Here is a 22222-nt window from a genome sequence, read left to right on the forward strand (position 1 = left end):
TGTCATCTGCCTCCAGGGCCCGTCAGCCTTTCAGAGCCTCTGTTACCTCATCGTGAGGTGATTAGTTATTGTGAGGATATGAAGACACCAAGTCATCCCTAAAACCAAAGAAACTACCAGCTCTCCCAGCTTCAGTGAGAAGCTTTCATCAGATGCTTAATTACTCATAGCCTCTCGGCCAGGGAGAATGGAGAAATTGGCCCGGGGACCTGGGTCACTGAATAGGAGAGGATTCTGGAGGGGACCTTGCTGATAGCCCTTTTGTCTCGGGACATGGGGCTCCCTCCCTTCCTCCTGAGCAGGCGGAGATGGCAGCCACACCTAACCTCGTCAGAGTGGCTGTGAGGGACCTAGACAGACATTTTGTTAGATTAAATGACAGAAGATGAGTAGCTATGAGGCAGTGCTGCCTCATAAGCCACAGTTATACCTGGATAGGTACTTTTTGGCTGTTATGAACCCATCATGTGTGTAAGTGAAGCACAGAGTGATAGCAAACACCCTTTAGCCAGAGTGCACACTCTGTGAAGTGGTTGGGGCAGTGGGTGCTCAAGGAACAGCAACCTCGAGCCACCGTGTTCTTGTCTTACATCCAGCACTCAGGCCTGACTTGCTCGGCTGCCTCAGCTTCAGGCCGTGTCACCTGACAGAAGGGATGCACTGTCTTTGCTTCTTAAGAAATACTTCCCTTAGGTCCTAAAAAGCCCTTCAGCTTAAAGCAAGTTCCACATGTCCTGCTTGTCTCCAAGACAGATGGCTCTGATTCTTTTTCCTGACCTTGGGCCCAGCCAAACCAGTCAGGTTCAGTGCAGTTTGGAGAGCTGATAGAATTCAAGGAAAGTTCTGTTTTCTTCCCACCTTTAAGAATGGGACAACTGGCCTGTCCTTATCTTAGGCTGCTAGGATTGATATGACATGAAGTATTTATACTCTTACAAAGATGCCACTGTTGTCATGTATATGTCCAGAGTCCAGAGACTGTTTATTCTGGTACGTATTGCTGGGTATATAATCCGGGCACAAGGTGCTCCTCCAGAGGAGTTTATGGTTGTATTTGTACTTATGTCTCTCAGACGGTAAAGAATCCCTGGGTTGGGAAACTCCCCTGGAGAAGGAAATGGCAACCCACTCCAGTATTCTTGCCTGGAGAATTCCAAGTACGGAGGAGCCTGGCAGGCTAAAGTCCATGGGGTCACAAAGATTTGGACACAGCTGAGCGAGTAAAACATCCTGCTATACATCCTAAAGGCCTCGGGTTTAAAGATTAAAGTCCAAGAGTTTAAAGCCTGACTCTGTACTTCTAGCTGTGCAACCTTGCGTAGGGCACTTAGTCTCCCTAAACTTCAGTTTCCTCACTGTGAGATGAGAGAAAGAATCCTTATTCTATATTTTCAGATGGTTATAAGGAACAAGTGAGCCATCACACTGTTCAGAGGAAAGGTAAAACTTGGAAAAAGGAAGATAGCAGCAGTCCTTCCTGTGGTGGGCGTGGAATTATCTGAGTGAACAAAGACTTGGAGGCAGGACCCCTCATAGCCTCTTTGTCTGGGGTCATGGGTTTGGGTAGAGAGATAGGGCTGGCTTCAGGAGAGGCTAGAGCCAAATTTGACAGAGCCTTGGATCCTAGACTAGGAGTGTGAGCAGAGACATGATGTGACTGAAGTCATGTTTGACCAGTAATGCAGGACTGGACTGAGAAGGAAACTGGAAGCAGAGACCAGGGGACTGTTGGAAAGCTCAGAAGATAGCCCTCCAGTGGTTACACCAGGAAAAGGTACCATGAAGAAGAAATGACTAGATGAGTTTAGAAATAGATAAGATATGAGAGATGAGGGGCAAGAAATATCAAAATGTCTCCCAAGATATAGATCTGGGAGAGGATGATGATGCCCATAGTAGAAACAGGGAAAGCTTGTTGTGAAAGTGTCCTGAGTAGCAGATTACAATGGTCAAAATGTGGAGCAGACTAAGTGTCCATCCATGTGATAAAATATTATGAAGTCATTAAAAATAGCATTGATTATAAACGTGGTACCTTTCATTGAATTTTACATGTCATTCCATCATAAGGTGTACCGCTGTTTCATGTATCATTAAGAAAGGGTGCTGCCAATTATAATTGAAGGATGCCATCAATTGTAAGACATCCAGATTTCAAAGATGTTAAAATGTGAAGAAATTTACATCTTATAAATCAGTGAAATAAGGCAGACTTGTCATGCTATTGGTCTGATTTATCTGCACCAGAATAGCTCTTTTCTGTAAGGCCAAGAGAGAAGCCAAGGGCCTGAAAGTTTCTGACCAAGCCTCATCTTGTTATCTAGATGGTTTTTAAACTGTAGATTTAATTCTAGCCAATTCCCCTCATCTAAAAAAAAGAAAAAGGAATAACAACACTTCCAATACCAGATTGTTTGTGAGATTAATTAAAATAATGACTGCAGAATGCATGTGAGCTCAAGAAGGGGTCAGGGGTTTTAGAGTCAGGCCATATGGGAGGCGTGGAGAACAGTGCCTGGATGAGCCCGCTTGGGTGGCAAGCAGCACAGTGCTGAGGGAAGGGGTCTCCTTCATGGGGCCACTTGTCTTTTATGTGTTTCTCTGATTATTTAAAAAAAACAAAACAAAATTGCTCTTGGTTTTTTGTTGGTTTTTCTTTTTTAAGAAAGGTTTAAAGTAATGGGAATAGAAATGAGAAAATACCCATAATCTTGTCATCTGGAGCTGAGATAACATGTTAGCATGTTTCCACCAAGGCTGTAGGTTTTGGAGTTTTTATGTTTGTTTTGGGCTTTTCTTTTACCCTGTTTTCCTCATCTTAAAAAAAAAGTATTGAGGAATAATTGATTTATAATGTGTTAGTTTCTGCTGTACAGCAAAGTGAATCAGTTATATACATATGTATATCCTGAGATATATGCTGGATGTATGTATATATGTGTATGTATATCCAGTCGTTTTAGATTCTTTTCTATACAGGTCATTACAGAGTATCAAACTGAGTTCCCTGTGCTATACAGTAGGTCCTTATTAGTTATCTATTCTGTATATAAGAGGGGAGGGATAAGTTGGAAGATTGGGGTTGTTTTTGTTTCATTTGGTTTGGGGTTTTGATTTTTTACTTTTAGAGAGTTAAGATATTCCTGGCAAAGCAATCTAGTTCCCTGTTATTTAGTTTTGCCTTTTAGAGTGTAGTAAGCACTTTTTCCATATCATATAAAAACTCTTAAAAAATTGGCTGCACATCTCTCATCAGGTGACTCCAGGGGGTCTCAGCTCTGGCTATGGATCAGAGTTGCCTGTGGGGCTCTTAAAAAGGTAAATGTCTGGGCCCCACTCACAGAGATTTTTATCAAGTCCTTGCCATCTGAAACCAGTGCGAAGGCCCACCACATTATCCCAGCGCTGGTTCTTTTGCTTGTTGTTAACTTTCACCATCTTAAACCACACTGTGGTGACTATCTCTATATAAATCTTCATTCCATGGTGTGGATTATTTCCCTAGGCGGCATCCTCACCGTGGTTTTATTGAGTTGAAGGTACCCAAGTGCATTTAAGGCCTTCAATTCATAAATTGGAGGAGAAGGCTGGTGGCCAGAAGTGGTTGGTAGCCTGGAGGGGAGACTCTGGGGCAGGTCGAGTGAGAAACAGTCCCAGGCTGAGGACAAAGACGGCCTGCAGGAGCGTGTGAAGCATGGAGGATACAATGTAGGAGCTTCCCACCTGAGCCAGCAGCTGCGGTCGTGGGACTCAGGTCGCTGCCAAGTCACAGGGCTTGGGTTTTTTAAAAGATGAAACATCACAGGCTTGGTGTGCTTTTCTGCTCGGCTCCAGTGGGGCCCCCTGGAGGGGCCCAGCCCAGCCCAAGAGGCAGAGGTGGGCAGCAGTTCCTCCACGGCCACAGCTTGCTTGAGGTTTTCAACTCCTTGGCCTTTTTTCTTTCTCTCCTACCAAGAAAAATTCAAAATGCAGCTGGCTAGGGAGTCTCAAGCTTCATTTTCTTTCCCCTGCCTGGAAGGGAAGAGGAAGGCAGCCTCCTTGCTGAGGCCCAGCCAGGTGCCAGGCTGCCCCCTCCATCCGTGCCTTCTGTCGTGCACCCATCCCAGGACCAGAGGGCCCCTGTGGGCTCCCCAGTGAGGTCTCTCTTTAGGGCCAGGTGACCTATTCCTCCTGAGGATCAGAAAGTGAGACCCCAGGGTATCCAGTTATAGCTGAGACTCCTACCTGCTCGACAGCTTCCAACAGGCTTCGTCCCTGAGTTGCTTTGCATCTGTGGTCATAGAAATTCCCCACGACTACCCCTCGCCCACATCACAGATGGGAGAGGGGCGGCAGTTGTCCGTTCCTTCCTGGCAGTTATGAGCCTGGAGTCAGACTCAGATTGACCTGACTCGAAAACCCAGGTTTCTTCCACCCGACCCTCTCTCTTGCCTTTGTTCTGGTTTCCTCGTGTTGCACATTAACAACTCTTTTTCTCTGCATTTCCATCACCGGGCACAGGTCGTGGCATAGCAGAGGCATCAATGTGTGTGTTTTGGAACAGTGGTTGGAAGGATCGGTGAAAGAAATGAAAGAACAGAGAAGTGTGTGGGGCCGGGGTTGGCCCTTGACCTCTGTTCAGTGCATGCACATTGCTTCTTCCCTGGCTTGAGGCTTTGGAGGTTGGTGCTGCCTGGCAGAGGGGGGAGAGTTGGCGAATCACAAGGGCATGTGAGCCATTTTTCCATCACTTGAAAAATATCAGGTGCAAAGCCCAAGGTATTTAACAATATCAGGCAAGCCAACTTGTTCTTCTCCACTTTAATGACAGAACCACAAGCAGCCAGGCAGCTCCATTTGGAAAACCTCCTTTATCCATGTCAAGCGGCAGCCCAGGCTTCAGCTCATTTATTTAGGCCTTTCTTGCTCTCTGACACGCCTCCTAGCAGTTGCCAGGCAACTCTGGGAGTAGCAGTGTGTGTTAGGGATTAACTAGTTAGGGCTGGGGTCCTTTTTGGCAAGAAGGGGATAAAAGACAAATGATTTTAATTGCTAGGCCAAGGATTCTTTCTCTGCTGGGTAGAAGACTGCAACTTTTGGAATATGTGTATAGCAGTGTGGGTCTTGAATTTGCCTTGAGTCCCCTTTCTCCCTCTTCAGGAAAACGAATGAATTTTAAAAAGAATCTTACTTTACCTCACTCCTTTGTTTAAAATTATATCATCTTGAAATCTGAATAAGACTACACCACCACCCTTTCTTTGGAAGACATTTCTTAGCACAGTGGCCTCAGTTTTAAAGAACTTTCAAAAATAGAATTGTGTGCTTTAATTGCATCCTTTTTTCTGTCCACAGTTTCTTAGTTCCTAGCTCATGGCTATGTGGAGTCATCTTAAGGCAATGCGAATGAAGGTGCTTTTCCCATGTCTGACCCATTGCAGGTCCCTGGTAAATGTGATATCAGAGAGCAAAACTGGTGGGGACTGGAACTTTAAGATGCATTCGGTTCCGTGCCAATAGTGGTGCAAAGGCCAGTATAGATGGAGCACAGTGAGAGTTGTTTATTCAACAGGCTCATGTGGCTCTCTATGGGCCAGTGTGCTAGCTGGGCCTCCCCAGGATGAATGGAGCTCAGGCCCTACCCACAGGGCACGCTGACTGAGGTGGGGACGGTAAACCGACAGTCAACGTCAGTGCCGCAAAGAAGCCTGTGTAGGCAGTAGCTAGCTCCTCCAGTCCTGCCTGCTTAGTCGTTCCCAAGAGGCCTGGCTCCAGATTCAGCTACGGGTATGCTGCCATCATCCACCTTTCAGCCTCTGATTTCGCACATAATTCTGCTGAGTCATATTTATCCACCTAAAACCCCTTGAAGACAGAGACGTTAAGATAAAAGCAGATTGATAACCTGGCTTTCAAGCATGAACGGACGAGGCTATGTTGTAGCAGGTCAGAAAAATACCATATATATCTGTCTCCTGGTTGGGTAACACTGTTGATCTCATGGTTTAAAAAACAAAACAAAACCCAAACTCTACTTAGGTGATTTAGTGTAACAGAAAATTAAAAAAAAAAAAAAAAAAAAAAGACATTTACAAACTAGGAAAATTAAAACATCCCTGTAACTATCTCAACTACCTTTTGTATATTCTTATTGTTTTTCATTATGCAAAGTGTTTACATTGCTTTAAAATCTCAAGTTAAAATCTTACTGATCCTCCATTTCACATTACGTCCTAGGCTCTTTTACATGACTGCAGAATATTCTATCAAGTACAGCTACCTTAATTTCTGTAACTACTCTCTCATGTTGAACGTTTAGATTGTTTCCAGTTTTTTTGAGATTGTCATTAATATTCCACCAAACATCTTTGTAAATAAAGCTTTGGTATGCTTTAGTTCAAAGTCTTCTGAGTCGGAGAAATAGAAGTCTGCAAGAGCCTGACTCTGAGTGCCAACTTGTCACAACATGGTAAGGAAGCAGATTTCCGTTGACTCAGCCTAGGAGCAACTCAAAATGGAAAGAATTGAGAATGCTTTGTGGCGTGTGCTCCCTGCCCTCCACAGAGGCAAGCAGAGTGTACCCAGACCATACATACATAAATGATGTTACTAATTTGCCTGTGCCTCTATTTTGTGCTTAAAAAAAAAACAAAAACAGAAAACAAAAAAGCTTGTGGAACCTTAAAGCGAGATGAGATAAGGAAATCAGGAAACCAAGGGAAAGGAGAAATGAGATGAAGCATGGAAGGGTAAGGCTGACTCCAAGAGTCTCCATTCAGCTTGGCAATGGTAGCGCGGGGAGTCAAACACATGTTTGTCTCTAGAGCCTTTGCTTTTTACTTTTTTTTTTAAATTGTGGTAAACATAAATAACATAAAATTTCCCATTTCAACCATTGTTAAGTTACAATTCAATGGCATTAATTACATTCACAATGTTGTATAACCACTATCACTATGTATTTTCAAAGTTTTTCATCACCCCAAACAGAAATTCTGAACTCATTAAGCAATAACTCTCAGTTCCCCCAACCTACTAGCCCCTGGTAACTTCTAATCTACTTTCTATCTCTATGAATTTGCCTATTCTGGGTATTTTGTATAAATGAAATCATATCGTATTGTTCTTCTGTGTCTGGCTTATTTCACTTAGCATAATGTTTTCAAGGTTCACCCACATTGTAGCATGTGTCAGAACATTGTCCCTTTTTATGGTTGAATAATATTTCACTGAATGTGTATATATACCACATTTTTTGTATCCATTCATCTGTTAATGGACAAATGGGTAGTTTCCACCTTTTGGTTATTGAGAATAATGCCATTATAAATATACCTGTACAAGTATTTGTTTGAAGGCTTGTTTTCAGTTCTTCGGGACGTATACTTAGGAGTGGAATTGTTAGGTAATATGGTAATTTTGTTTACCTTTTTAAGGAACCACCAAATTGTTTTCCACATACAGGCCATGCTAATTTTACATTTGTCTGTGAAGTATGGATGAGTACCCATGAACTATAGGAAAAGTTGGTAAAGATTTTCTTATTTTCTAGTTTGTTCTAGGTAAGTAGGTAGGGAATTACAGCCAATCTATAGGCCTGAGCTAAAGAGATGCATTGACACAGGAGTCTGTGGTAGCCTAGAGAGGGACTGGTAAGTGGTTACTGTTTTTTCTTGTTTTAGTGTTTATCCCAAGTCCAGATCATGTCCTGGGAATGCAACAGGGAAAAGGGGAGGGGCTTCCAACACCAGGGCTCCAGGGACCAGCCCTGTAGCTCTGTGGTTCCAAGTGGCTCAGGAGGCTCCAGAGTATGATGGAAAGTGTATGGTCGTTGGAGTCACCAGGGTTTTAATCCTGGCTGTGGCATCTGCCAGAAGATGACCTGAGTCTCAATTGTCTCATCTATAAAATGGAGATAATACCTACTCTGTAAGACTGTTGAGAAAAATAGTGATAATGTAGCTTTTTGCTGATAGTGGGTTTTAACTGAGAGTGACCTTTTCTGGATGACAAGAAGGTAAAGAAGGAAGAGGAAGAAATGAGACTGCCCCATTCTAGAACAGTAATGGCCATACTTATTCAGCAGGTGTCAGGCTAACTGGAACCAGGCAAAACCTAAGATTGGCCCATTTAGTTCTGTCTTTTGAAGTAACTATGAAAGTTCCGTTTTTATCTCAAATAATGGCCTAAAAGATTTGTAAGAATTCACATTTGTTTCCTTCATTTGTATTTATTTGATATTTATTTATTCATGTTACTGCTCACCAGCACTTATAGACAAGTGGGAGTGGTAGTACCAAGGGTTTAAAATTCCAAAATGCATTACTTTCTAACAGTTCTAAAAGAAAATAGAACTGAGAATCTTTTTACCTATTTCATCAAAACAACTTTTGCCTGTTGGGGGGAGATGACCCTTGTTTGATGTTGGTACCACATATCCACTGTCCACCTCCCAGAGATATTGCTGTTGCTCAGGAATAGACTTCGGATGTCCTGGAACCTTGAGTCACACCACAGTGAATGCTCACTGTACTAAGAGTCATTCTAGAAGTAGACTGCTCAAGTGAAAAGTCAGTCCTTAAGTGAGAAAAGATGAGAACTGGCAGGAAATCCTCTTAAAAACAATGATCAAGCTTTACTGTACGATTTCAAAGAGCATCACTGAATATGATCAAAATGAAATCCCCATATGTTCTAAAATACTTGAAAAATAAAACACAGCTAGTGTATCCTAGACTATCCAGGAGGAATTCCAGGCTTTCACTTGATCTCATTTAATAATCCTGCCTCCTTTCTTACTTTGTTCCTGTAGGATGGGACCACGTTTGGTAATCCTTGGTGTCCTAAACATAGTCTAATATTCAGTAGGTGCTCATTAAATGTTTGTTGAATGAATGAGTGAACAAGTGAATGAATGATACCATTTTCCCCATAGTATGCATTAGAAGGACTGGTGGTAAATGTTTCAGTGTTGCACAATATAGATGCTTAGTTTAAAAAAAAAATTACCCACAGCTTCATCTTAGAGCATGAGAAGGAGAATCTGACACAAACACCACACCATGAACGTGTAAATGTAAGACAAAGACCCTGCGCAGCATCCGCATGCTAACCAACACCAGGCAGTTAGGATCTGGAGGGGCTCACCCTCTGTGAAAATCACCACGCCCAGTAAATATTCAGTTCTAGCTAAGAAAATGCACAAGGCAGTATATTAATTTAGCAAGTAAGCTGAATCCATGGTGTCAGTTTTAAATACTGTCTTTGCAGAAGCAGTGGCAAAGAGACATGGTTACTTTTACCAATGTCTTAAGTCAAATCATCTCACTTTAGGGTCTTTTGCTTTTTCAGTGAGACTCTGAAAAAGAAACCTTTCTGATCCATTTTCAAGCAGTGATAACATTTGACAATTTAGAGCCTGAAACAGTGCAGACTTCATGTACATAGCCAGACTGTGAGCTTCTGGAGAAGATTTTGTCTTACTCCTTCTTGTACCCCCAGCACACAGTAGAGGTTCAGTAGCGTAAGGTGGAGTAATGGTGGGTTTGTTCTGTACAGGAGGCATAATGATCCTTAGAGGACGAAATCATAGATATCCTTGCCCCACCCCACCCCCAATCCCTCAGACATGCATCCACACTGATTTTCTGTGGGGTGTGGGTGTATTCTCAGAAAGAGACAGTCACATTCAACCTTACGCTATCCTTTCACCAAGAAATGGATGCCTCGGTAGTGTGTCGTGGTTAGCCATGTATCTCTGGCACAGAGCCTAGTACATAGACAGTGCCTGATAATTCTCTATGGACTGAATGAAATGACAATAGTCCCTAGTTACAGTGTCCTTAGCAGTTTGGGAGCTGAAACACAGTTTTGTTAAATAAATCATTAAAACTCAAAGTCTTAAAAAAAAAGAAAATAATACAAAGCCTTTATTTTATGCTACACTCTTTATATATATAGTCCCTTGATTGATTTTTACAGTCCTCATATGGAAGAAGTGATGTGGCCCCATTTTGTTGATGAGAAATTGAGGCTAGGAAAGATTGTGTCACTTTTTTAAGAAGTGGCAGAGCCAGGATTCGGACTTTCCATCTGTCTGATTCTCACAACCATGCTCTTTCCTCTGACCGCTCACCCCAGTGGTGATTACCATATGGTCTGTGTTATGTACAATTTGAGGTCATTTCAGAAGAATACTGATCTGGTCTCCTCTTAGGAATCAGCGTCTCCAATCTGTGCAAATGTTTCTTGAAAAATACAGGTTAAACTAACACCATTTCTGAACTATTTATGAATTGCAAAGGGGAAATTTCAAGATTTTAGATATATTCTTAAAAACATCCCTTTAATAGATAATTTTAATTGCCTAATATTTTGTTGTTTAAATAGTTGATATTTACAGTAATAATTGGATGCAAAAGTAAAACACTTCTAAAGTGCAGTCCTTCCTCCTCTTTTCCTTGGCTGACACCTAGTGGCAAGCTTTCTGGTAGCAGTGTTAATCCAGGTGCTAAATATTCTTAATATTAGTTGTTTTTCAATTGATACTAGGGTTTGGTTGTTGTTGTTTTAAGAAATTCACTTATTTTCATCATAATAAAAGCTACATTAATATAGGGTTAATTTATTATGGATGGTCATAACAATGGAACTTTGACTTAACATGTTTTTCAGTCTATTATAATCAAACCTTAGCGGGAAGTGATTACAAGTGCTTAAAATCTTAGTATACTTGTTCCCCCCACAAACCTGACCTGGTGACCACCCTGCCTAGGGCACTGGCTTGCACACACTGACAAGAAAGATTCAGTCCTGTTCTTAAGAGTCATGCAGGGCAAAGAGAAGGTAAGCAGAGAGTTTGCACTAAGTTTGGTAACTGCAATAGTGGAATGTTGTACAAGGTAGTGGACATCCAAAGGCACTGGCAGTCACTTCTGTCTGGATGCCAAGGGAAAGCTCACTGGGGAAGGATGCACTGGGATGGTGCCGTGCAGAAACAGTAGCAGTTCCCCAGGAGCAAGGGTAGAAAGTAGCCCTTGCAAAGGTGAGGGGCATGAGACTGTATGGCGTGGTCAGGTACTGTGAGCAGTTGTGTTCTGGAGCATAGACAGGAAGGAATATGGCTGAGAACGAAGTGAAGAAAGGATCAGCTCCAGTCCATGAAAGACCTAAGTGAAGTCGCTCAGTCATGTCCAACTCTTTGTGACCCCATGGACTGTATCCTGCCAGTCCATGGAAGGATTCCTCCTTCCATGGGATTCTCCAGGCAAGAATACTGCAGTGGGTTGCCATTTCCACCTCTAGGGGATCTTCCCGACCCAGGGATCAAACCAAGGTCTCCCGCATTGCAAGCAGACTCTTTACCGTGGGGTTTAGTGCTAATACCATAAACCAGCATTTCTAGAACAGTGGTCCTTGAAATGTTAGATCCAAAAGATATTGATGTTTTCTGATCACATAAAATTTGTGACTGTTGCATATTGCATACTGTAATGCTTTAAAAAAAATATTTACAATGTACCTTACTACAGTCCTGTTATAAAGAAATCTGGTTAACTTTGTTAACATTTTTCAAATGCTTTTCCCCACAAACTACCTATTAACATTCCAGGCATCAACTTCTCACCACAGTTTGGGAAACACTGCTGTAGCTAAAGCTTGATTATGAGTGTTTCTTGCTCTAAAGCCATGGAATTGGGATACCAACTGTGTTCATTTCACCCCAGTCTCACCGCTAGGAGCCTCAGGTTAGAAAAATCATGCTTCTTTTCCAAAGCATTGCCTCTCTAGTCAGACAGAAGATCATGGCCAATAAGTAAGACCCAGAACCCAGCGATCACTCAGCCTTCTCAGTGCAGGGCCACGGGCCACCGGTCCCCATCCCCTCTGGCCAGCAGTTTGATCCATAGATCAGTCAGGATCCAACCAGGATGACAGGAACCACTTCATATGTGTAAAGGAGGGGAAACGATTCAGTAAATGGTTATCCAGCTGACAGAGGAGCAAAGTCAATCCAGAGATTAGCAAGAGCAGAGGTGGTGTGCCTGAGTCCAAGGCAAGGGTCACCTGACAAAAGCTGGAACCTGTGGGTCTGTGCTGTGGATGCTTGGGTCAGATGGAGGTGAACCCCTGCTGGACAGCCCACCCCAGCAGGGGAGAGAGGAAAAACACTCAGCCTCTCCCTCCCTCTCCTCCTCGTCTCCCATCAGCGCCTTGCATGTGCCAAACCAAGCAGGAAGCCAGCTGACTCAGGATACCAAGGAACTCAGCCTGCCCTCTGTACAGAATAGAGAAGAGTGGAGAGAGGATCTGAGGTCAGACAGGCTCAGAACTAGTGCTCCCAGATTCCAGATATTAAGGCTATTTACTGACACACACACCCCCAGCAAATAATAAACAACTTTGTGAAGTTTAAAAAAAAAAACACCTGATTTATGGTTAAACCTGGTGCCAACCTGGACTCTGCCTCTTCCCAGCCATGTGACTCTAGGCAAGTTATTATACTTCCCTGAACCTTAGTTCCTGAATTGAAAGGAGAATAAGTAAGTGATACCTTCACAAGGTGTCTTTGACATGTCTGGCTGATTCCTATCTTAAACTGAAACAAGAATAAGGTATTTAAAACTTTGGGGGCTTAGCCTGGAGCTAACAGGAGTGTTAGAGATCCACATATGTTGATTGACTACTCCAGACTTCAGTGAATTAGCTGAAGTTCTTCCCTTGTGGCTCAGCTGGTAAAGAGTCTGCCTGCAATGCAGGAGACCTGGGTTGGGAAGATCCTCTGGAGAAGGGAAGGGCTACCCACTCCAGTATTCTGGCCTAGAGAATTCCATGGACTATACAGTCCATGGGGTCACAAAGAGTTGGACACAACTGAGCCACTTTCATTTCACTTTATTAGCTAGCAATTGTTATCTAGTAATGTCTAATTTCTTAATATATTCACTTCCTGGGGGCATTGGAGTAGGGGCAGCTTGTGAATGTGCAGTAGAATATTCCAGTGTTGGAGAGGCACCCTTCCATATATTGTAGTTATCAGTTCAGTACAGGCTAAAGAAAGTTGATATTCCAGGAAAGCCACCACGTACAAGATGTGAAACCTCCAAAGCCCTTCCCCACTGAACCACCAGTTTGATTTATGGGAATAAAAATACCACCCTCCTAAAAATTATTTTCAGGATTAAATAAGATGGTGGATATAAAGCACTTGCTGTCTGTTAATTGCCTCTGCTCACCACAACAGACTGTAGAGGCAGCTTCCCTTTTATCCAGTGAATGCCTAATTCACCAGCAGTCACATTCCATGGAGGTGTGGCAGGAATTTTGGAAAGCCTTTAGCTGGAGATTATTCATGTTTGGTTCGCTGGTCCCTGTTAGTGATGTGACCTGGCAGGTCTCCACTCACCCTGTTCTCCTCAGTCACAGCTCACTGGCGTTGTTCATCAACCATTGCCTTGAGATTTTCTCTGCCCGTGTTCCTACTGTGATACACTTTTACCCTCATGTTCACTGCTTTAAAACTCTGGGTTTGCGGGTGTGCTGAGCAAGTTAGTTGCCAGCTCAAAATGTCATTATCCCTTGAAGATGAGCTTTTATCCTGAGTTGATTAATTTTATTCTCTGTTGAGGAATGTTATGTGAAAGATAAACAAGAAGGAGAACCCTACTATTGAATGCCTACTTCTTGCCCTTTATTTATATTTTCTTGGTAAAATGTACATGATATGTATCCCCAGTTTGATAAGGAACTTAAAGAGAGTTGAAATAATTTAAACCAGTAACTTTGAACAAACATTTATCAAGACTCTACTATGTCAGACTCTGTTCTAAGTGCTTGGAGATGCAGCAGTGAACAAAATTAAGTCCCAGCCCTTACATCTCATATTCTAGGGAGACACAGACAGGAAACAAAGATGGAAGTCAATATATACTGTGTCAGGGGATGATAAATGTCATTTGGAAACAGAAAACCAAGGAAGGGGATAAAGAGAGCCCCTGGGTGATGTAGGTGCTGGTAGGAGAGAACCAGGATTGAGGAGGGCCAGGGCCATTTGTGTCTAGAACTCACATTTTTCCCCACTGGTCCCATGCTGCTTCTTATTCTCTTTGGTGATGGTTTCCAGCATCTAGTGAAGAAATGTGAACTCTAACATCTTGCTTCTTAGTCCAGAGTTGATAATTCAATGTGTCAGGGTGGTGACTTTGCATTCCTAGGGTACAGAAAACATTTTTGCTGCACTCCCTGCTGTTAGCAGCATGGAACTGTTTCTTTCATCTCTCTGGTTTCCCAAACACTTTTAATCTTGATGCAGAAAGCATCTTGCCAGCTTGGACTCAAGCCCTAGTGCTGGGGAGATCAGTCTGTCCTAGAGGAGGGTCTCTGTGACAAGTGGGCTCAAAGGAACTCATGCCTCTTTTCTCTCTGTTTCCAAGAAGTGGTGCTATATGTAGTAGCTTCTGTAACCTTAATGTCTGTTTCCTGATCTTTACTTTTAAGTAAATCAGTTTAATTCCAAAAGTAGAGACGGCACTAAGAGATGGATCAAGTATGGAAATGCCCACGGAAGTCAAATAGACCTAGGTTCTACTTTTCTATTGATATAATTTTGAGCAAGTTAATTGCTCTGTGGTTTGGTTTCCTCATCTATAAAAGGAGAACAAATGTAGTCTGCCTCATAGGATTATTGTGAAGATTAAACGAGATAATTTAACATGGTGCCTGACACGTGGAACGAACTTAATATTAGGTAGGGGTTATTTTTAATAAATAAACTTCATATTTTAGAGCAGGTTTAGGTTCACAGAAAAATTTAGTGGGAGATAGAGTTTCCCATATACCTCCTGTCCCCACTTATGCACAACTTCCTCCATTATCAACAATATTAATTTTTAAGAAGATAAAAATGACTCTTTTAATTTATAGCACAGTTTTATCTACATTCTATCCTATGAGGACACAATAGAGTTAGTATGAAGGTTTCTTTTTCAAAGTCAAGACAACATAATTTAAGGAAAAGATAGTAAGACTTCTCATCGTAATGACACTTTACAAAGAAATGTTGACATTCAATCATTACAGTATTTCCCACTGGATAGGTAACATTATACATTTTAAAAATCTCTCCATTGTAAAACATATAAAGAAAATGTGCTAATCAAATAAATGGCTGAAGACCAATACTACTCAGAACAAGAAATAGAACTTTACTATAGCTCAGCTGGTAAAGAATCTGCCTGTAATGCGGGAGACCTGGGTTCGATCCCTGGGTTGGGAAGATCCCCCAGAGAAGGGAATGGCTCCCCACTCCAGTATTCTGGCCATGGGGAATTCCATGAACTGTCTCGTCCCTGAGGTTGCAAAGAGTCGGACATGACTGAGCAACTTTCCCTTTCTTTTCTTCTCTACCCTCTCCAGAAACCCCTTTCATCGAAATCCTTTTCCTCCTACCAAAAGTAGCTATCATATTGACTTTAATACTTTTTAAAAATAGTTTTATTACCCAAATGTATATTCCTAGATGCTGTAGTTTAGTCTTGTCCATTAAAAAAAAAAAAGTTATATTGCTTTTAAAATTCTCTTTAAAATTATAGGTTCCTCCTCCACCCCTTCCATGCCGATTGCGTAATCATGGTGCTGTTCACTGTGTTCCTCTGTCCTCTATATTTCCTGCTAATTGGTGACTGAGTTTTGAAATTGGATGGACTAAGGTTCAGTCTTCTGGTGAGACTGTGGGTGCTGTTTGGCAAGGCTACGAGAGGCACATCAAGTTTGGCTGCATCGTTATTAGTGATTTTTAGTAGCCAGTGATGCTTAATATCTACATATGTTTATTCATTGGGAGTTACAAAATGAGGATGTTCTCAATTTATTGCTTATTCTTCATTTATTAGTTGGAATGTTTTTATAAAGAGACACTTTGCTTCATTTACTATATTATTATCCGGTGTCATAGTTACTATGGCAAAGACAAGGTAAATGCTGATTTTTTCCTATATTTATCAGTGTTTAGTATAAAGAATTAACTCCGTAACATCTCAAAGCATGACAGTTCTTTTGTATATGTATTACTATAACTTGATAGATTTAAACATATTTGATGAGTTTGGCCCCCTTGGACCCATTGAAGTTATCATTGTTATTGAAACTCAAACTGTCTCATGTTGGCCATTGAGAATTTCTTCAGGTTGGCCCTGAGTATTTTCTGTTGTTGTTCGTGACCCTAGCTCTCTTGTTATCTGAAATTACAAGATGCCCCAGGCTCATCTTGAACCTTTCCTGCCCCCAAATCTAGAATCAGACATTTCTTCAGGAAGCACTGGTTTCTTTTAGTGAGAATTAGTATCTCAAAACCAAAATCTGAGTTCTTAGGATATTCACTACTACTGCGTTGGTCACTGTTTCCCGGCCTTTTCAGTGGACAAAGGAGGGAGACACACACTCGTATACATGTGTACATGTGCATACAGATAGATATGCCCCATCCAAATTCAAGACTACAGACCTTTTGCTTAACTTCTTCTCTATCACATTTGTATTTCCTTTCTTCTATACTGAGAATTCTGGTTCTGAAGGGCATGGGGAATGACAGAATTACAATATCCCATAATTACTAATTTATTTTCATATACAGCAGCCTTAGAAAGCACTACAGATGTTACTACCAGCACAATTAGAGTATCTTTTAACTTTGCTTTGCATATTCTTTCCTTATTCTCCCTGCAGATTTTGGCTGTTAAACTGTATTTGCTTTGCTAGAACACACAGCCATAACACACTAGCCTCTCTCCCTATCAGCCCTGTTAGTCTCAGGCTTAGGTTACTATAACCAGTTCCAATGGTGATAGCTCTTTGGCCATTTCTGGTTGTCTGAAGCTGGCTCCCTAGTAGATTCCTCAGGAAGGCTCATAAGAACAATATTCCCTCTGTTGTTAAAGGCTGATAATAATCTTTCTATGCCCTTTCTAGATGAGTCAGTTTTGCTGGATATAAAATCCTTGGCTCATACTTTCTCTTCTTAAATGTCTTAAATGTATTGTTATGTTTTCTTTTGGCAAAAAGTGTTGCTTTCATCAAAGTCTGATGGTTATCTTAATTTTCTTTCTTTAACAAATTACATATTCTTTTTTATTAGATGCTAAGGAGTTTTTTCTCTCCTAAAGTCTGATAATATTATTAGATGTTCTTGGATGGTCATTTTGGTTCTGTCATCTCAGGTATGTAATATGGCTCAGTGGTACAGAATTGGCCTGCAATACAGGAGACACTGGTTCTCTCCTTAGATCAGGAAGATCCTCTTGACAAGGAAATGAAAACCCACACCAGTATTCTTGCCTGGGAAATCCCATGGACAGAGGAGCCTGGTGGGCTAAGGGGTCTGTGGGGTTGCAAAGAGTTGGACGTAACTGAGCAACTAACACATTCAACATATATGAAACATACAATTTTGAGTCTTTTTTTAGTTTCCAAAAAAATTTTCTTGAATTATAGGTTTGGGCATTGATTCTGTTCTTTGTATTTATTTTTCTTCTTCAGGGGCTCCAATTATTTGTATATTCAATCTTCTTTGCCTGCCTTCAGTACTTTTCACTTTCTTTAAAATCTTTTTTATCTCAGTTGCTTTTTTAACTTTATATTACTGTTAAGATAGAATTTCTCCTTTTTTTATTTTTAAAGATTTTCTCAAAAAAAGAATTTCTCTTTTTCTTTTGTTTTTCTTAAAGCATTATCTGTTGAGTTGATATTGATATGCTCTTATAGTCCCTTTAGTTTAGCCTTCATTTCAGAAAATATTTTTCTTTTATTTCTAATTCTTATTCAAGTTCTGTACCCTCATTTCTGAGCTTTTACAACTCATGTATATGTTATTCTTGCATACTTTGTATAATTTTCTTAATGTCTTTAGCTTAATTTGAAATAATAGATTGCAGTTTTAATCTATTTGTGGGCATATCTTTCAGCATATATTTTTGTGGATGTATCTCACTCTTTTATTTCTTACAACTTTGTGGGGGATTTTACCTCAATGCTTTTGTATTATCCATTTTTATGTGAAATTAGTTTTCCTGACTTAAGGATGAGATGGAGTTCAAGAAAGCTTTTCTGACTTCACAGAGCTCCCTCTTCGCCATTTTTGGTAGTATTCAAAAGCTTGACAGATGCTTTGTGAACCTTTCTAGCTGTGTTCCCATCTCCCACTTTGATCTCGACATTTGTCTCCCTAGTCATTATGCTGCTCTGTCTTGTTTGCACTCCCAGTAGCTTCTGTCCAGAGTGTGCATCCCTGCCATGGAAGGGAGTCTAGACACATTCTCTCAAGTTCATAGAGGCTTGTAGGGGCTAGACTGCTCCAGCCCCTTCACTTCTTAGTGTAGGTCCCTTGCACTCTCAACTGTTGCAGAGGTCAGGACCCTCCCAGTTTCAACTGCTGTTCTTAAATTGGCCCACTGAGCTTTTTGCAAAGCCCTACTGGTTGTTTGAAGGTTCACTTGTTCTCACGTCTCCAGACACTGACGCCAAACAGGTCTGTTGGTGATTTGCGGTATTGATGGTTTGTACTTACCTGCTTGCAGGTTCATTGTTCACCAATTTTTGTTGTAAATGTTGCATATGTGTTTGAAGTTTTGCTTTCTAGTTGTTCTGCCTTTTTTATATGAGGATTTGAAGATATTGAGAAAACTATGCTACTATTGTTACCACCAACAACAAATTCCCAAAATCCTTCTTTTCTGTTTTTCCATTTCTTCCTGAGTGAAGTGAAGTGAAGTGAAGTTGCTCAGTCGTGTCTGACTGTTTGCGATCCCATCGACTGTAGCCTACCAGGATCCTCAGTCCATGGGATTTTCCAGGCAAGAATACTGGAGTGGGTTGCCATTTCCTTCTCCAGGGGATCTTCCCGACCCAGGGATCGAACCCAGGTCTCTCGCATTGTAGGCAGACGCTTTACTGTCTGAGCTACCCCCATTGCTTCCTGAGAAAACCACAAATGTAATAAGTCCTCTCATGGAGCTTCTACTGGAAGGAAGACAGGTGATAAACATGAACAAAAACTGAAAGATGATTTCAGATGGTGACAAGTGCCACAAAGAAAAGAAAACATTGTAAGGGGCAGTGAGTAATAGGTTTGAGGGGAATGTGGAGGTGCTTTTTGGTGTTCTTCAAGGAGGTGGCATCTGAGCAGAGAGCTAAATTATGAGAAATAACAGGTGTACAGTTACCTGGGGTAAAAGCATTCCAGGCACAAGACATAGCAGATACAGATACCCAAGGGAGGAAAGAGTTTAGCCCATTTGAGGGAGGGAAAGTAAGGCAACATGTCTGAAGCAGAGTCCTAGAAGACAGGTGAGAAAAGTAGGCAAAGACTGGATTGTCAAGGATCTTGTGGGCTCAGGAAGTGTTTTGATTTTAACATTGATAACAATGGAAATCATTGGAGGAACTTTAACAGAAGAGTAGCATGGTTGAATTAAGTTTTAAGAATCCTGTTTTGCCAGCTATGTGGGGGAAGAACTTCAGAGGCTCCAGAGGAGAAGTCAGGGAACTGGAGGAGAGACCACTGTGGCCTAGAGGGTATGGAGAGCAGTGGTCAGATTTGGGGTATAACCTGATGACAGGATTTGCTAATGTGCCAGATGAGGGAAAGAGAAGACTCAAGGATGTCTTCTGGGATCTTGGTCTACCTCCAGTTTCTTATCTTTTTGAATCTTATCTCTCAGAGAAAGGCACCTAGAGCTTTCAGTTCAGTTCACTTCAGTCACTCAGTCGTGTCCAACTCTTTGCAACCCCATGAATCGCAGCACACCAGGCTTCCCTGTCCATCACCAACTCCCGGAGTTTACTCAAACTCATGCCCATTGAGGCGGTGATGCCATCCAGCCATCTCATCCTCTGTCACCCCCTTCTCCTGCCCCCAATCCCTCCCAGCATCAGGGTCTTTTCCAACGAGCCAACTCTTCACATGAGGTGGTCAAAGTACTGGAGTTTCAGCTTCAGCATCAGTCCTTCCAATGAACACCCAGGACTGATCTCCTTTAGGATGGACTGGTTGGATCTCCTTGCTGCCCAAGAGACTCTTGAGAGTCTTGAGAGCCTTCTCCAACACCACAGTTCAAAATCATCAATTCTTCGGCACTCAGCTTTCTTTATAGTCTAACTCTCACATCCATACATGACCACTGGAAAAACCATAGCCTTGACTAGACTGACCTTTATTGGCAAAGTAATGTGTCTACTTTTCAATATGCTATCTAGGTTGGTCATAACTTTCCTTCCAAGGAGTAAGCGTCTTTTAATTTCATGGCTGCAGTCACCATCCGCAGTGATTTTGGAACTCAAAAAAATGAAGTCTGACACTGTTTCCACTGTCTCCCCATCTATTTGCCATGAGGTGATGGGACCAGATGCCATGATCTTAGTTTTCTGAATGTTAAGCTTTAAGCCAACTTTTTGACTCTCCTCTTTCACTTTCATCAAGAGGCTTTTTAGTTCCTCTTCACTCTCTGCCGTAAGGGTGGTGTCATCTGCATATCTGAGGTTATTGATATTTCTCCCGGCAATTTTGATTCTGGCTTGTGCTTCTTCCAGTCCAGCGTTTCTCATGATGTACTCTGCATATAAGTTAAAGAAGCAGGGTGATAATATACAGCCTTGACGTACTCCTTTTCCTATTTGGAACACGTCTGTTGGTCCATGTCCAGTTCTAACTGTTGCTTCCTGACCTGCATACAGGTTTCTCAAGAGGCAGGTCAGATGGTCTGGTATGCCCATCTCTTTCAGAATTTTCCACAGTTTATTGTGATCCACACAGTCGAAGGCTTTCATGTAGTCAATAAAGCAGAAATAGATGTTTTTCTGGAACTCTCTTGCTTTTTCGATGATCCAGCGGATATTGGCAATTTGATCTCTGGTTTCTCTGCCTTTTCTAAAACCAGCTTGAACATCTGGAAGTTCTCGGTTCACATATTGCTGAAGCCTGGCTTGGAGAATTTTGAACATTACTAGTGTGTGAGATGAGTGCAATTGTGCAGTAGTTTGAGCATTCTTTGGCATTGCCTTTCTTAGGGATTGGAATGAAAACTGACCTTTTCTAGTCCTGTGGCCACTGTTGAGTTTTCCAAATTTGCTGGCATATTGAGTGCAGCACTTTCACAGCATCATCTTTCAGGATTTGAAATAGCTCAACTGGAATTCCATCACTTCCACTAGCTTTGTTCGTAGTGGTGCTTTCTAAGGCCCACTTGACTTCACATTCCAGGATGTCTGGCTCTAGGTCAGTGATCACACCATTGTGATTATCTGGGTCATGAAGATCTTTTTTGTACAGTTCTTCTGTGCAGAGGCGCGCCAGCTGCGATGGACCACGCAGAAGCGTGGCCGTGAGGAGCTACCCCTCGCCCAAGGTCAGGGGTAGCCACCGAGAGCGCCAGGCTGCGACAGCGCAGGAGCTGCGGCCGAGGGGAGCTCCCCCACCTCCAAGGAGCTGAGAGGAGCTACTCCACCTAGAGCTTTACTCCTAAACAAATAGATACTGTAAAGGCAAGTGGTCGGGGAAAGGGGGTGGAAAACAAGCCACAGACTGAGGAAGATATTTGCAACTTTAATAGATAGAGACTTGGTTTCCGGTTTTATAAAGAATTTCTTTAATAATAATTAAAACAGGAAAGGTATGAACAGATATTCTGTTCATATCCTGAAAATATACTCAACTTCACTAATAAAGAAACTGAAGTTAAGACCAAAGCATCATTACATTTTGCACCCATTAAATTGTGAAAAATTAGGAAGCCAGATACTTATATTGCTGACCATGTAAAGCAATAGGTGTCCTTATTTTGCTGGCTTAAAATATAAATTGGCCCCTCAATTTTAGAAAGCAATTCAACATTGTTTTATAAAGTTGAAGCTCTTGCCCATTTAGGCTAGGAGATATGTACAAAAAATTTCATAGCAGCAAAAAACTGGAAATAATTCAAATCTATGCTAAAGAATAGTTGATGAATTGTAGTATATTTATGTGACATTACATAACCATAAAACTTAGTGAATTAGTGAAGCAACAACAGGAATGAATCTTCGCAGCAGCAGTACTCATTTTTTAAAGACTCAATAATAACCAAAGTTAAATATTATTTAGGCCACATAGATGTGTGATAAAACTTTTTTTTTTTTAATACTTTAAGGAATGAGAAACAATTGAGAATAGGAGTTAGTGGGGTCTAGGGAAAGGGATAGGAAGAGACAGTGTAGG

The 22222-nt window shown here is 41.6% G+C and overlaps 1 protein-coding gene across 8 annotated transcripts in view; it reads left to right on the forward strand.

Annotated features, from left to right (window-relative positions):
- DENND1A (DENN domain containing 1A) overlaps positions 1–22222 on the forward strand; it is a 522551-nt gene that overhangs the window by 373403 nt on the left and 126926 nt on the right. The gene's annotated exons all lie outside the window — the stretch shown is intronic.

This window comes from Muntiacus reevesi, chromosome 3, assembly GCF_963930625.1.
Source record: "Muntiacus reevesi chromosome 3, mMunRee1.1, whole genome shotgun sequence".
Taxonomy (NCBI): Eukaryota; Metazoa; Chordata; class Mammalia; order Artiodactyla; family Cervidae; genus Muntiacus; species Muntiacus reevesi.